We start from the raw sequence: 14,459 nt of genomic DNA, 5'->3' as shown, positions 1-14,459 counted from the left end.
ACTTTCAATAGACTGAAAGCAGATTATCTCTAGAGTGAGAATGAGAATGACCTCTTAGGTCATTTTAGCAGAAGGCATTTGTATTGAAGTGATCTTAAAACCTTTTATCTCTAACCCAGAGCTTGGTTCTCTGGTAAAATAAGATCAGTGTTGATTGGCAGCACTTGGGGTCTCAGAACCCCTGAAAATAACTCTAAATAATCTGAAAGCACTTACTCTGCTTTCAGATGGGTCCTAAACCCAAGGGACTGTCCTCATCCTTCCCTTCTGGCCAGGTTGATAGGCTGGACATACATAAGAAGATTCAGAAATCAGGCGCAGAGATTCCTAAGAACCGCCATCCTCACACATGGACTAGTCCCCTCCCTTCCACCTCTCTGCCTCATCTGAATCATTCTCCATGTGGCCTCTCTTGGTTGGGACAGTCTTGGAGAGCAAGCTTCACAGGCAGAACCTTGAGAAGGGCTGGAAGGATGGAGGGAAGTTGTCGCTGCAGCTAGTGTCCACGTGGGCTGCAGTTCCACACAAATGGGTCTATGGGTTGAAGTGAGAGGGGGAGGTATAGCTTGGGGGACAGAAGGGAGCACACCCACTGAAGTCCTCACTGTCCTGTGGGTCATAGTTATGGTTTAGATCTCAACTGTTCTTGAAAAGCTCAAGGCTTGGCCCCCAGCTGGTGGCACTATTTTGGGAGATTCTAGAAACTTTAGGAGGTGGGGCCTAGCTGGAAGAAGTAGGCCACTGGGGGCATATCCTTTGGGGCTGTGTCTTATCCTAGCCTCCGCCCTCTCTCTGTCTCCTGGCCACCATGAGGTGAGCAACTTTGCTCTTCCACACCCTCTTGACCATGATGCTCTCCTCCTCATGGCCCAGAAACAGTGGAGCTGGCTGACCATGGAGTGAAACCTCTGAAACTGTGAGCCAAATCTTTCCTCCTTTTAAGTTGTTCCATCAGGTGTTTTGTCACAGTGATGCAAAATCTGACTTACAAAAAAAGAAAGCTTGAGAGTTGTAGTTAGAGCTGGGCATGGTGGCACACACTTGTAATCACAGCACTTGGGAGGCTGAGGCAGGAGGATTGTGAGTTCAAGGCCAGCCAAGGCTACATATGAATCTGTAGTCGGAAGACCTGGTCCTCTTCATTTGGTTGCCGTCCCCTAACTTTGTTTTGTTTAGCCTCAGTTTTTCCATCTGTAAAATGTAGGTGATGGTAATACAAACCCCAGGTTGTGAGAATTAAATGAACTTCAGTATCAGGAGGGCTTGGTAGGGGCAGAGAGTGATGCCAGGTGTGACTTCTTATTGTTATTCCTACTCTTAACCAGCAGGAAGCAGGGCACCTGGCCAGACCTCTTCTCCTCAGGGAGCGCATCACTCACCGAGTCACCGCCCACCTGTACAGGTGCATGTTCCCCAGTAAAGGCCAAATGACAACAAAAAAACTACAAAGATTGGAGTATGGTGTCTATCTCTCCTTGTCCATCAAGAGGCTTAGACTTGGGGTGGGACCCTTGGAGCACTTACAGGAATTTTCATGAGAACCTGGAGGAAGGGCAAGTTGGCTTCAAAAGGCAAGATGGCCCATATCACAACCCAAGCAAGTTGACCTATGTCAACCCCCAGTGGAGCAACTCCTGACTATCTGAGTTGGACATTTTATGGATCCCAAGACAACTGTGAGAGGTTTCATAGTTCAACTGAGATAGTCAGATCAAATAGGGAGAATTATCTTTTTCAGGGGTTTTTTTTTTGGCATTACTGGGGTTTGAACTCAGGGCCTCATGCTTAGTAGGCAGGCACTCTTACCTCTTAAGCCACTCCGCCAGTCTGAGAATTATCAACCCATGAAGTGCTGCCTTGCCACAAACCCCAAAGCAGCAACAGACCCTACAGACTGTGGACTGAAATCTCTGAAAGTGAGTCCAAGTAAACCTTTTGTCTTTACCAGTTGACTAGCCTGGTATTCATTGTAGCAGTGGAAAGCTGACTAGCACACTACCCCATCAAATGAGTGTGCTCTGAGGGGAAATGGAGTCCTTTTCAATTGGGCTGAGGGAGGGGTATAGTGGTGCCAGGCAGTATGGTGGGCTCACCTTCTGTTTTCCAACACCAGCTCTCCAATGCTAGCTGGTGTCTATAACTCAGTTCAACTCTTAACACCAACTACCCAGATGTAGCCACAGAGCCCACCAGTTCAGTGGCTCACCCCTGTAATCCTAGCTACTCAGGAGACAGAGATCAGGAGAATAGTGATTCAAAATCCAGGCAAATAATTCATGGGATCCTATCTTAAAAATAACCAACACAAAAAGGGTTGTTGGAGTGCTCAAGTGGTAGAGCATCTGCTTAGCAAGCATCAAGTCCTGAGTTCAAGCCCCAATACCACACACACAAAAAAATGTGGCTCTGTCTTACAAGACTGCCCCCATTTCAGAAGCTAATTCCAAATCTCCAAGTAATGGGTGTTCCCCATGCCCCTCAACATTTCTGCCTGGCCAGCTGCAAGTTCAAGAGTCCCTATACCTCCCTCTACCACACCTTCGAGGCTGATAATTCCCAAACAACTTATAAAATTCACAGGAAGCACTATATTTACGATTTACGATTACCATTTTACCATAAAGAATATAAACGAACAGCCAGATGAAGAAGTATATAGGACAAGGTCTGGAAGAATCCCAAGTTCAAGAGTTTCTGTCCCTGTGGAGTCAGGGTGCACCACCCTCCTGGTGTATCAGTATCAATATGTTCTCAACCAGAACCTGTCCAAGCCTCATTGTTCAGAGTTTTTATTGAGGTTTCATTGTGTAGGCATGATTGATTAAGTCATTGGCCGCATGACTTAACTTAGTCTCCAGCCCTTGGGCTCTCCATGGAATTGAAGGTGAAAGTTCTAACCCTCTAATCACTTGGCTGATTTTCCTGGGGAGCAGCCCAGCTCCTATTATGGAACTGATAGGTTACCCACCATGATTTACCTCATTAGCATATACGCAGGTATAGTTGGAAGGGTCTCATTATAAATGGCAAAACCCACTCCTATCATTCAGGATATTTCAAAGGTTTTTGAATCTCTTGTGCTAGGAAACTAGGATAAAGTTTAAATATATATAAATTGGTGAGAGGAAGGGCAGGGATTAGGAGAGGGTGGTGAGAGGCTGGCAATTGCCCTGGTGGGAGGGGCAGCTGGAAGAAAGGAGTGTGGGTGGCTGTAGAAGGAAAGTATGCAGAAGGAAGGTGGGGTCACAGATAAACCTGTAGTTAATTGGAGGCCTGTCTTACAGGAGGGAGGCTGCAGGAGGAATCTGGACCACTGAGTGAAAGTGACAGGGAACCAGGTTTCAGCTGGAGCTGCCCAGTAAAGGGGTGGGCAGCCTGGGAGGTAATGAGATATTTGTACAGCACCGAGTGCAAGTTCCATGTCAGCTGTGACTCAGTCAGGTTGGATCCCTGCTGTATGCCTGGGGCCTGGATACTGCCTGGCAAAGAGTAGATGCTTAATAAATATTTGGTAAATATTTATTTGTTGAGTGCCCATTTGTCAAGGCTAGAGAGGGCAAATTACATTAAATAGCTGAAGGGCCAGGCATAAATCTTTAGAATCTCCACCTCATTCAGCCATGGTGTTGACTTTTGAGGCAAAGAAAAAAAAAATCTCTTTTTAAGCAGCTCAGCTCAGTTAGTAGGGAGATAGACATTTATCTCCAGAAAGAAATTCAATAAAGCACAAACCAATTCCAGTTAAAGATGGTGAACTAACCCATCAATTTGTTTCCAGCCTCCTTGAAGCCCCTGGAAGTGACAGCAAAGGGATGCTATTAAAAAGCACAAACCCCTCCTCCCCCTCCCCTCCCCTCCCCTCTCCCTCCCCTCCCCTCTCCCTCCCCTCCTCCTCCTCCTCCTTCTTCTTCTTCTTCTTCTTCTTCATCAAATACTCATAAAGATGGAGAGAATGGGAGATGGGAGGACCCTGGAAGTGATGAATGAGTGACTGGGAAAGGCTGTGGAAGAACTGCTTAAACTGCTTTTGCTGAACAGCACTGACTCCTTACTTGGGCCCACGAATTAACTAAAAACAGGAGAACCTTGGCATCCCTGCCTCCATTTTGTATCTGTTTTGCTCTAAGCCATTCTCTTTGCAGTCAGTTTGTAATCACCTTGGATTCCAGGAAAGGCAGATGATAACATCTTCATGACAAGGGACTGAAACAGACAAGGGACTGTTCCCATATGGAACAGTGGAGACTCGCAGGACAGACCACCCCTCCAAATGAGGACAATTACCTGTAATGAAGAGGCTGCACCCTGGAGCCTCATGGGAACCCTGCTTGGAAACCAGATCACTCCCCTCAAGTGATGACAGCGATAAGACAACTTCTCTAGAGCCCTTCTCCAGAGCCCTCAGACTGAGATAATGGTCAACCGGAACACACCTGTGGCTGGGATTGTTTATGCATATCTTTGTCCCCTGGTCCCAGTTCTTTTGTCTACTTAAACCTATAGCTCATGTCTGTACTCCGAATATGGCTAAAGATGAGCTGAGTGCTTACTCTGCCTCTTCCCATGGCATGTTCCGAGCTTGTAATAAACCTCCTTTCTCTGCCTTCACAATGCTTCTTTATTTGGTGTTTAGGGCAGGTAGCTGGACCTGGCAGATGGAATCTCAGGAGTTTGGGCCTTGGGTCCAAGCCAGTGCAAATAGTTCCCAACACCCTATCTTGAAAAAAACCCATCACAAAAAGGAGTTGGTAAAGTGGTTCAGGTGTAAGACCTGAGTACAAACCCCAGTATCACAAAAACAAAAACAAAAACTCTAGTTTCAGCTGAAGCCTACACTGAAAGAAAGAGGGGAGATCTGAAGAGCCACATTTTATTTATCCTCAGTCCCTCCAGAGTCGCAGGCATTAGTGACACCGTTCTGCTGGAGATAGGGTGAGAGGGGGAGCTAAGATAAAGAGACCTGCCTGACAATCAATGCTTTGTCCCTGGGTCCCTTCCCCAGATCTGTGCAAGTGGGTGACGACCCCTTCCTGCCAGTGGCAGGAAGACTGAGGTTTGTTCTTGGAAGTGGTGAAACAGAGGTTTTGTGGATCAGAGTTACCTGGCTGAGGAAGGGGATAGCATGGTGAAAAGGTGGACGGCAAAATCATTGGATGGAAAACCTGTTCCTCTACACTCTGGGTCTCTGCAGTGAAGGCCCTGCAAGGTAATGGACCCTGGACAGATGAGCAGGGCAGGGGATGAACATGCTGGAGTTGGCTTAGAGCAACTCACTGGGCAGCAGCGGGGTGGGAGTGGGGGGAGGGGGGAGGGGAGAGAAGCTTATGCAGGTTAACAAAGACCTTCAAAGGTGGAAGGTTCTGATGAGCTTTTTCATACAATTTTTGGGATATCCCAGTGCCCAAAGTCAGTCAGTTGTTCTTCCTGGGGCAGGGGTGGGACAGCTGATTTAAATAAAGTTGTGCAAAATGATAAAAGAGTAAATAAACAAATAAATAAAGTTGTGCTTTAGTCAGATAAGGGAACCACAGGTACTATTTCTTTCTGCATCTGCTGCTGGGATTTGGGTCTCTTCAAAATGAATTTATGTATATAGGTGTCACATCCCTCTTCCCTGAGTGCTGACAGCCAGGCCAGAGATCTAGAGTTTTCTCTGGGATATCTAACCAGTTCAAGAAGAAAGTGGGCACCTGTGGCTCACGCCTGTAATCCTAGCTGCTCAGGAGGCAGAGATCAGGAGGATCGCAGCTCAAAGCCAGCCCAGGCAAATAGTTCACAAGACCCTATCTCAAAAAACCCATCATCAAAAAAAAGGCTGGTGGAGTGGCTCAAGGTGTAGGCCCTGAGTTCAAACCCCAGTACAGCAAAAACAAAGAAACAAACAAAACACTTAAAGATGTAGACAACAGAGGCTCCCTAACTAAACTGCCTGTCACTCTACAGGGATCTCACAGTCAACGCAGCCCACTCACTCACTCACTCACTCAGAGCTTCTTCTGTAGGTGCTGAGGATCAAGGATGACACTTCTGTAAGGAAGGACTCTAAATGAAAGATGGGGACTGAACAAACAGGAAAAAAGCAACTCAGCAGAAGTGCTACTCAGGAAGAAGAAAACGTCAGAAGAATTATCATTGATTTCCTCAGAGTGATAAGCAAAGGTAATTGCATAAAATCAGAAACGGATGCTATATGAAAGGGCAACAAAGAAAAGAGCTCTTAGAAATTTAAGATGTGATGGCAGAAATAAAAAAGCCAAGAGAAGCATTAGTGGAAAAAGTTTAAGAAATCTCCCAGAAAGTACAGTGAAATGGAAAAGATAAGATATAATAAGACTGGGAGCTGGGTGCTGGTGACTCACGCCTGCAATTCTAGCTGCTCAGTTGGCAGAGATCAGGAGGATTGCAGTTCAAAGCCAGCCTGGACAATTAGTTCATGAGACCCTATTTAAAAAAAAACCCATCACAAAAAAGGGCTAGTGGAGTGGCTCAAGGTGCAGGCCCTGCAAAAAAAATTTACAAGACTGGGGATATGGATTGAATAGTACAGTGCTTGCTTAAATTTGAGCCCTAGTACTGCAAAAACTGAAACAAAACAAAGCAAAACAAAAAAGGGAAGACTTTAGGAATGAAAAGATTTCCAGAAAGAGGAAACAGAAGGGAAAATATCCTAAAGTAGCTCAAGAAAAGTACTGTGCTGAGAGTGTAGACAACAATAGAGTTGTGTGAGGCCCTGGGTTCCAAAAAAGTAACCTAGGCCTGAAGAGCATGAATTTCCAAAACAAAAAGACCCACCAAGTGTTCAACTGCACACACCAAGGCATGACATTGTGAAATTTCAGCTCCCTGAAATTTCCAGAGAAAGGGCAAAAAAGCAGTGTCTTGCAGAGGGACAGGCATCAGAATGACATTTGTATAATCCTTGTCAGTAAATACTGATTTGCCAGAAATAATAACGGGAACAGTCAGGATGGAGGGATGAGGGGTGTATGAGAGTGAGGGAGAGAGAGAGAGAGAGGGAGGGAGAGAAGCATGTTTAAAAGACATGTGGAGGTGAATAGCAAAAGGGGGTGAATATCCAAAGGGGTGGGGGTGGGGGAGGTGGCACAAACAATGTATACACATGTCAGTAAATGTAAAAATGGTAAAATAAAAGGAGAGGGAAAGAAAAAAGAATGGCAAAAAACGTGAACAGCAGTGCAGCCACTAGGGAGCTGCTGGCTCCGCCTGGGTGGGGGTGGGGTGGGAAGCAGGGCATAGTGTGTTTTGTTTTTAATATCAGGTGAAGTGGAATTACAAAACTCTTTAAACCATGTGCGTGGATCACATAGATAACATAAAAAAGTAAAGCAACAGCAAAAAAAATTTGGGTATATATTTTTTGTTGCATTATATGTATTTGTAATTTTCTGAAGAATATTTTGTAGAAAAAAATCCCAACCCTAGGTGACTTCAAAAGAGAGGGACTTCTTTCCCTCCCTCCCTCCCTCCCTCCCTCCCTCCCTCTCTTCCTTTTCTTTCTTTCTGTTGCATTACTGGGTGTTGAACTGAGAGCTTCATGCTTCTTAGGCAGACACTAAACCACCTAACCACACCCCCATTCCTTTTGGCTTTAGTTATTTTTCAGATAGGATATCACATTTTTGCCCAGACTGGCCTAGGACCATGATCCTCCTACCTCAGCTTCCCACACAGCTGGAATTACAGATGTTCACCACCACAACTAGCTTGTTTGTTGAGAGAGGTCTCCCTAACATTTTGCCCAGACTGACCCAAAGCCTCGGATTCTCCTTTACTGCCCAGGTAGCATGGGAGCCTCCGTGAGGGGAGGGATTTCTTTGAGAAAACTTCAGGGGTGGGAAATTCCTTCAGTGGAGGATTGAGTTTAAAGAGGAGTTTAATGGGGACTATAGGGATGAGGAGGGGGCCAGTAGAGTTCCAGAGAACTAATGCAGTGTGTTTAGTATGTCCTTTGCATTGGTGGTGAAATGCCTACCCCCTACTTTGCTCACAGGGGGAAGATGAGGTGGCTCGTGTGGGAGACTGTCAAACCAGGTGGAAGAATCTAGACTTTACCTGGAGGCTTGGGTACCAGGATGAAAGGCATGCCTGGAGAAGATGGAACAGGCAGCAACTTTGCAGAAAGCCATCAAAAGGTTTGGGCAGTGGCAATGGTGATGGAAGGAAGAGAAGGTTTCAGAGTTGAAGGAGAAGAACAAGCTGGTGACAGGAGGGGAAGGATGGAAGGAAGAGGCCGAGGTGGGGGAGACTGGGTATGAAAGAACGAGGTATGGAGGGGCACTGGGATATGTTTGGAAGTGTACCATGGGAGGGAGGAGGAATCACAGTTCCAGAGAAGAGGTCTGAGGTGATGGGACAAAGCCCGCTGTGACAACTCCCCTGTTTCTTGGGCCTTGCACTTTCAGAGTACTCTCTGCCCAGACTGGCCTTGAACCACCATGCTCCCCATCGCAGCCTCCCAAGTAGCTAGGATTACAGACGTGAGCTACCAATGCCCTGCTGGAATGCGTTTTTTGTGATTATGGGTCATGTGTAAGAGGGCAGATGTAAAAACATGCATGTAACTTACGTGGTATTGTAATGAGAGTGAAGCGTGGTGTATGTGTTATGACTCCTGTATCTCGGGCAGTAAGTCTGACATCAAACTGTGTTGTCTGAGTGTGAGTGGGTGCGCGGATGCAGGAGGGCATATATGCACGTGTGTGCCTTTGTGCATGTGCGTGAGTGTGCTCTGCGTGCGCAGGGAGGAGTGGAAGCGTCTCCATCCCAGCCCCCAAGCCCTTGGGTCCTGCTCCCATTAGTGTCTGGCACAGCAGGATCGGGAGAGAGGGGAGCATCCTTTCAGCTGCCTGTCACCGGCTCTGGGAGCAGTGACAAGAAAATGTGCTTGTTTATACCCAAATACCTTAATAACCATCAATTTCACGTGTGCGTCGGGGGGTTAGCATTCAATTGAAGGACACGCAGATATTAAACTCAATGTGAAAGTTAATTGTGAGCTCAGCGAGCGCCTGGTGCTGGAGACAAGAGTCCTAGGCCCCTGAGAGAGCGGGGCACCATTTCCTTTCTCCCCCTCTCCCCCTTGCATGCCTTTTAGCAGAGCCTTGGAATAACATTAATTTATCTAATGCGTGCACGCCATAAGTTACTTTTTTAATTATTATGATCAAAATATTGCTTAAAATTGACGCCAGCTGCATGTGTTTCTGTCGGAACTCATAATTGCAATTGTAAATTGGGGAACAGCTCAGCGCCGGGAGCCTCCCTGAATAACTGCCCCGATACCATTATGGAGAGGTGGATAAAAATAAACCGGCAGATCGCGAGGCAAAAATACGCCAGCGCGAGTTAAAAGGATAATTAGCCGAGCAGAAAGCGAAGCGAAGGCCCTCGCCGACTCACCAGGCTCGCGGGGCGGGGGAGGGGGGAGAGGGGGGAGGGGGGAGCAGGGTGGGGGAGGGGGGAGGGGGGCGGGAGGGAGGGGAGGCGCTGGCCGGGGCTGTGCTGCGCCGGGTCGCCGGAGGAGGGCGCTGTCGAGCAGCCCCGCCGCAGGTGGGCTTCCCTCTTTACACGTGGGTCTCTCCTTCTGCAAAGTGGAGATGCAGAAACACCCGTGGTGGCTCGAGTCAGGTGATGATGTGACAGTTTCAGAAAGCCACAAGTTCGCATCTAAGTAAAGACGTTAGTGTCAATGGGGTCAGGAAACTTGGTGATTTTTTTTTTTCACCTTTCCCGTTGAGTAATTGTTTAAGCAGATGTTTTCTTTCTTTTCTTCTCTCTCTTGCCCCCTCCCTTCTTCCCTCTTCTTCTCCTTCTCCCTCTCCCTTCCCCCCCCCTCTCTCTCCTCTCTTTTTTCTTCCCCTTCAGTGTTGGGGATCTAGCTCAGGACCTTGGTCATTTTAGACATACCATTAAGCTGCACTCCCAGCCCAGGTTTAGACTGAATTTTAAGAGGAGGCTGTGGGTTCGAGGAGTGGCTCAAGTGGTAGAGCTCCTGCCTAGCAAGGGTGAGGCCCTGAGTTCAAACTTCAGTATTGCCAAACAAATGAAAAGGCTGCAGGCTAGGCGCCAGTGACACACACCTGTAATCCTAGCTACTTGGAAGCCTGAGATAGGGAGGATTGACGTTCAAGGTCAGCCTGGGCAAATAGTTCTCAAGATCCCATCTCTAAAAATAACTAGAGCAAAATGGGCTGGAGGTGTGGCTCAAGTGGAAGAGCGCCTCCCTGAAGCCCTGAGTTCAAAACCCAGTCTTCTCCCTCCCGGCAAAAGGGGAGAGGGACTGATGGAGTGTCTCAAGCAGTAGAACACCTGCGTAGCAAGAGTGAGGCCCTGAGTTCAAACCCCATAGTAACAAAAAGAAAAAAAAGAGGAGGCTGCAGGTCTAAGCTCAGAGGCTGCTTTTGAGCTAAATGGTTAGGAGCACAATCATGGAATCTTTTTTTCCTTTTCTTTTCTTTTTTGGTGGTACTGGGGTTTGAACTCAGGGCTTCATGCTTGCTAGGCAGATCTCTACTGCTTGGGGTGCTCTACTGCTTGAGCCCTGGATTTTTTTTTTTTTAATTGATTCACCTATCCAGGCATTAGGGATACAGTGAACATAATAGATCCCTGCCTTGTGGAGCCCACAGCAATGTGCATAAGGAGTAAAGAGTGGGATAATATGTGTAAGTGGGGTATACAGCATCTTGGAAGCACATATCTTTGAACTATAGGACTTTGGACAAGTTACTTGGCCCAGCACCACCAAACCTTTTGGGTATAACAGCACCTGCCATTATCATTGTGGTTACTAGAACTAATTATAGCTAGTGTTTATAGAACACCTACTATGCGCTGGGGACAGTCCTCAGTGCTTACGGGGATGTCAGCCTATATAAGGAGTCATGAGGCCAGGAGTGAACGATGTAAGGCTTGTGGGGTGTAATACCCAAGAAGCTGCTATCCTGTGGATGAGCAAAATGATCATTCCTGCCCCATTTGCTCTCTGAGTGTCATTTTTTCACATCTGAGAAATGGGAGCAGTAGTGCCTGGCTCACAAGGGTCAGGAGAACACTTGTGATGTGTCTGGCACCTAAATTATTTTTGTTATTAACCAGTTAGCCTTTGACAGAGGTGACTCCAGAAGCTAGGGGCAGAGAGGAAGCTCCCTGATCAGTTTACATGTTAATCTGACTGTAAACCTGGTCACCTGCAGAGTTGACAGAGTACATAAGGCACGTCACAGAGGTCACTGAGAGTGGACTGCCTATGAGAGGCCATTGCAAGAGGGAAGGACCTTTGTTCCTGAGCTGGTGTCAAATAAAGAACAAAAATCGGACTTAACACAGAACTTTATTCCAAAAGATAACTGGGATATAACTGGAAGAGGAGGAGGGAGCCTATTGCAATAGGAAGGGCACAGAGGTCTCAAATGTCCCACAGGAAGGAATTTCTTTTAAGAGAGAAAAAAAAAAACCAAAAAGAAAAAGAAAAACAAAACAAACAAACAAACAAACAAACAAACAAAACCCAGGGGACTGGAGGTGTGGCTCAAATAGTAGACACCTGATTTGTGTGAAACCTGAGTTCAAACCCACAAAAAAAAAAGACTAGAAGGAACTGGAACCAGGAATGTGGGGGGGGATGGATAAGAAGGTGACCCGATGGGGACAGTTTTCTTGGGGGAGAGGTTGTTAGGGAGGTCATTAAGGAAGGGTGGTCTGAATTTGAAGCCTGGGTTAAGAAGCCTTTCTAAGCAAGGTCAACTGTTATTTGGTTCAGACTGGCCAGTAATTCAAGCAATCACCTGTAAGACAAAGAATGAGGTTTGGAAGGTCTGTGTCTGGTCTTGGGGTCACCTCAGAGTCTTAGCTCAGTCACATGAAGACACATTTGGAATTACAGGGTGCAGTGAAGCCGGGCTGGGGCAGCCGTGGGCCTCCATTTTGTCTAGAGCCTTGTGCACCGGTGGCTGCCACTCCTGCTGTCCTTGCCCAGGCCTTGGGGTGCCGTGTCAGCATGGGCTGTTGGCGGATGAAGCCTCCCTGTGGGGAGAGGGCAGGAGAGCTGCTCAGCCCCTGCTTGTGCCAGCTCTGTTCTCCAGCCTGAGCTGGTCTGTCTCACCCTGCAGTCCCCAGGCTCCACCCTCCTGTCTTCCTGTCGCTCAGGGTGACTCCCTAATGACTATAATCAGGTGTGGGCTGGGAGGCAAAGCAGGCACACCGAGCAGAGAGTGGTTCCCTAGCCACCCAGTCCATTAGTGGGGCAGTGGCCTGTCACAGCTGTCCAGCAGTAGACAAGGCCTAGACTGGCCAGAGAGGACTGGGGAATGTGGGAGGGAGAGACCCTGTCTTCTCCATCCTTCTTTTTCTCCCCACATCGTGGGCCTCCTGCTTACAAGCTCTGCTCTAATTATAAATGGCTTGACAATGTTTGGCCAGGGCCTGTAATTAAAAATAAAGTAGAAGACAGGCAGCATTGTCTCCTAACATACTTTTGATTGGTGGAGTTAATTTTAACAGGGCCTAGCTGATGCATGCAGGAGGGAATTCCAGCATTGGGGCTCTTGCTGGCATCCCCTGAAGTGCTTCCCAAAGCACTTCCCTAACTGCCTCCCCACCAGCCCAGTGCCTGGTACCCAGAAGCACTCCATAGATATGTGTGAATTGAACAAAGGAGTCAGAGGCCTGCTGTGAGGGACACCAGAGTGCCTGAGCCTCCTACTGTGTTTGCTTGGTTTTTTCCTCTCTGCCCAGGGTTCTCAATCTTAGACTCACTTAGCCTCCGAGCTATGATGTTCTTCTAGTCAGTTCTTCTTGCAAGGAACAAGAAGAGTCTCTCAGGCTGGCTCAAGTGACAAGGGGGATCGTGAAAGAGCAAGAAGGGGGGCTCGTGGATGCCCCAGGGCAGGATGGGAGCAGAGCTAAGCCACTCAGAGAGTAGAATGGGATGCCATGGTGAAGGGGAGCCCACCTCCTCTCTCCAGCATCCAAGACCACACAGTAGACAAGGTTCCTGCCCCTGGGGTCTCCTATCCCCTTGGGGACTTAGCTCTCAGAGGTAAGGGACAGCTTTTACTTTTAATTTCAGCTTAGGCTGAAAGTAAAAATCTTTTTTCAGTTCTCTTAACACTCCCAAAGCCAGGCTGATAAATTCAAATTTAAGTGTTTGTTAAAAGATAGACAGTAGGGGCTGGGGGTGTAGCAGAGTTCCCTTTCCAGAGGATTGACTTTGAATGCTAGGAATCTGGCAGATGTATAAACAAATCCTAAATCTTTCTGATTTCCAAGAGCCGGGACACTTCTACTACAGAAGTAGATCCTCCCAGTCTTTAGGGGGAATTTCTTCCAACCCTGCACATAGTGGGTGCCCAGTAAATTCATGCCACCCCATTTCCCATCACAGGATACATTATTCTCTCCTAGGAGGAGCCAAAAAGACCCCCACAAGACAAACCCTTTCTATCCTGAATCTGAGCTTCCCTTCATCCCTGTCCCCATCACCCAAGCTATGTTCCTAAACCTGCTAGTTTCATAAGAAATTGAATAATGTTTTGTGAAATATTAACCAATGTGTTCCTATTGCCTAGTGGCCCCCGCACCCACTGAGTCAATGGCATTGACGCCTCTGGGGAGGGCGGCTGCAGCCTAGAACAAAGGAGCCAATTGAGTTTCCGAATAGATTTTTTAACTGGAGGTAGATGCAGACACCGTAGACTATGAGCCCAGCAATTTTGATTTGTAAGAACTAGAGCTTAAGAGAGAAACAGTTTAGCTTTAAATTCTAAAAAAAAAAAAAAAAGGCTTAGTTTAAACTCAGAACTTATTGAATCTTTTTAAAGTTAACCTTCGAGTGCCTAGGGATGGAGATGTTTAAGTGTTGATTGAATTAACCTTTCTCCTTGGTGCAAAAATCTATGTAACCACACTCCCCTCTCCCCCCAGTACAATGCTTCTAATATTAGATTAAAGATTCAATGAGTGAGCTGGAGGTGTGGCTCAAGCTGTAGAGCGCCTGCGTAGAAAGCACAAAGCCCTGAGTTCAAACCCCAGTTCTCCCCCCACCAAAAAATCAGTAACAGTAGTGAACGCTGTGCACACCCAATAGCTATGAGTTAGCACTGTGCTCAGGTTTTGCTGTATCTCACTTAACACTCTCATCAGCCTCACAAAGGCGCTCCGTGCTGCAGGTGAGCTCATGCAAATTGCCTCATTCCTGGCAGCTAGAACAAAGCCTCTCTGTCTTAAATTACGGCTTCATCTCGGTTTCCATTGCTCCTCCCCCATGCAGGTTCTTGCTGACTCTTCTCTCTGCTGCAAGATGGATGGCACCTTGTCTGGCTTGGGGAAATCACTCCCCTGTGCTGAGGCCCTGGGGGGGTAGGGAATAACCACTTCCTCTTCCATGCCACAAACACACCTGTGCACCCCCAGGTTTCATCTTTCCACGTTGTATACAC

The 14,459-nt window shown here is 47.3% G+C and overlaps 1 long non-coding RNA gene across 1 annotated transcript in view; it reads left to right on the top strand.

Annotated features, from left to right (window-relative positions):
* Window positions 1-6,025: 6,025 nt before the first annotated feature.
* LOC141420890 (uncharacterized) overlaps window positions 6,026-14,459 on the top strand; it is a 36,713-nt gene continuing 28,279 nt past the window's right edge. Inside the window, exons 1-2 of the long non-coding RNA XR_012445600.1 lie at window positions 6,026-6,159; window positions 8,012-8,153. This is a non-coding gene — a long non-coding RNA (uncharacterized lncRNA). The remainder of the gene's footprint in view (window positions 6,160-8,011; window positions 8,154-14,459) is intronic.

This window comes from Castor canadensis, chromosome 2 (assembly GCF_047511655.1).
Source record: "Castor canadensis chromosome 2, mCasCan1.hap1v2, whole genome shotgun sequence".
Taxonomy (NCBI): Eukaryota; Metazoa; Chordata; class Mammalia; order Rodentia; family Castoridae; genus Castor; species Castor canadensis.
The sequence above is the reverse complement of the archived record's forward strand: the minus strand, read 5'-3'. Positions and strand labels throughout refer to the sequence as shown.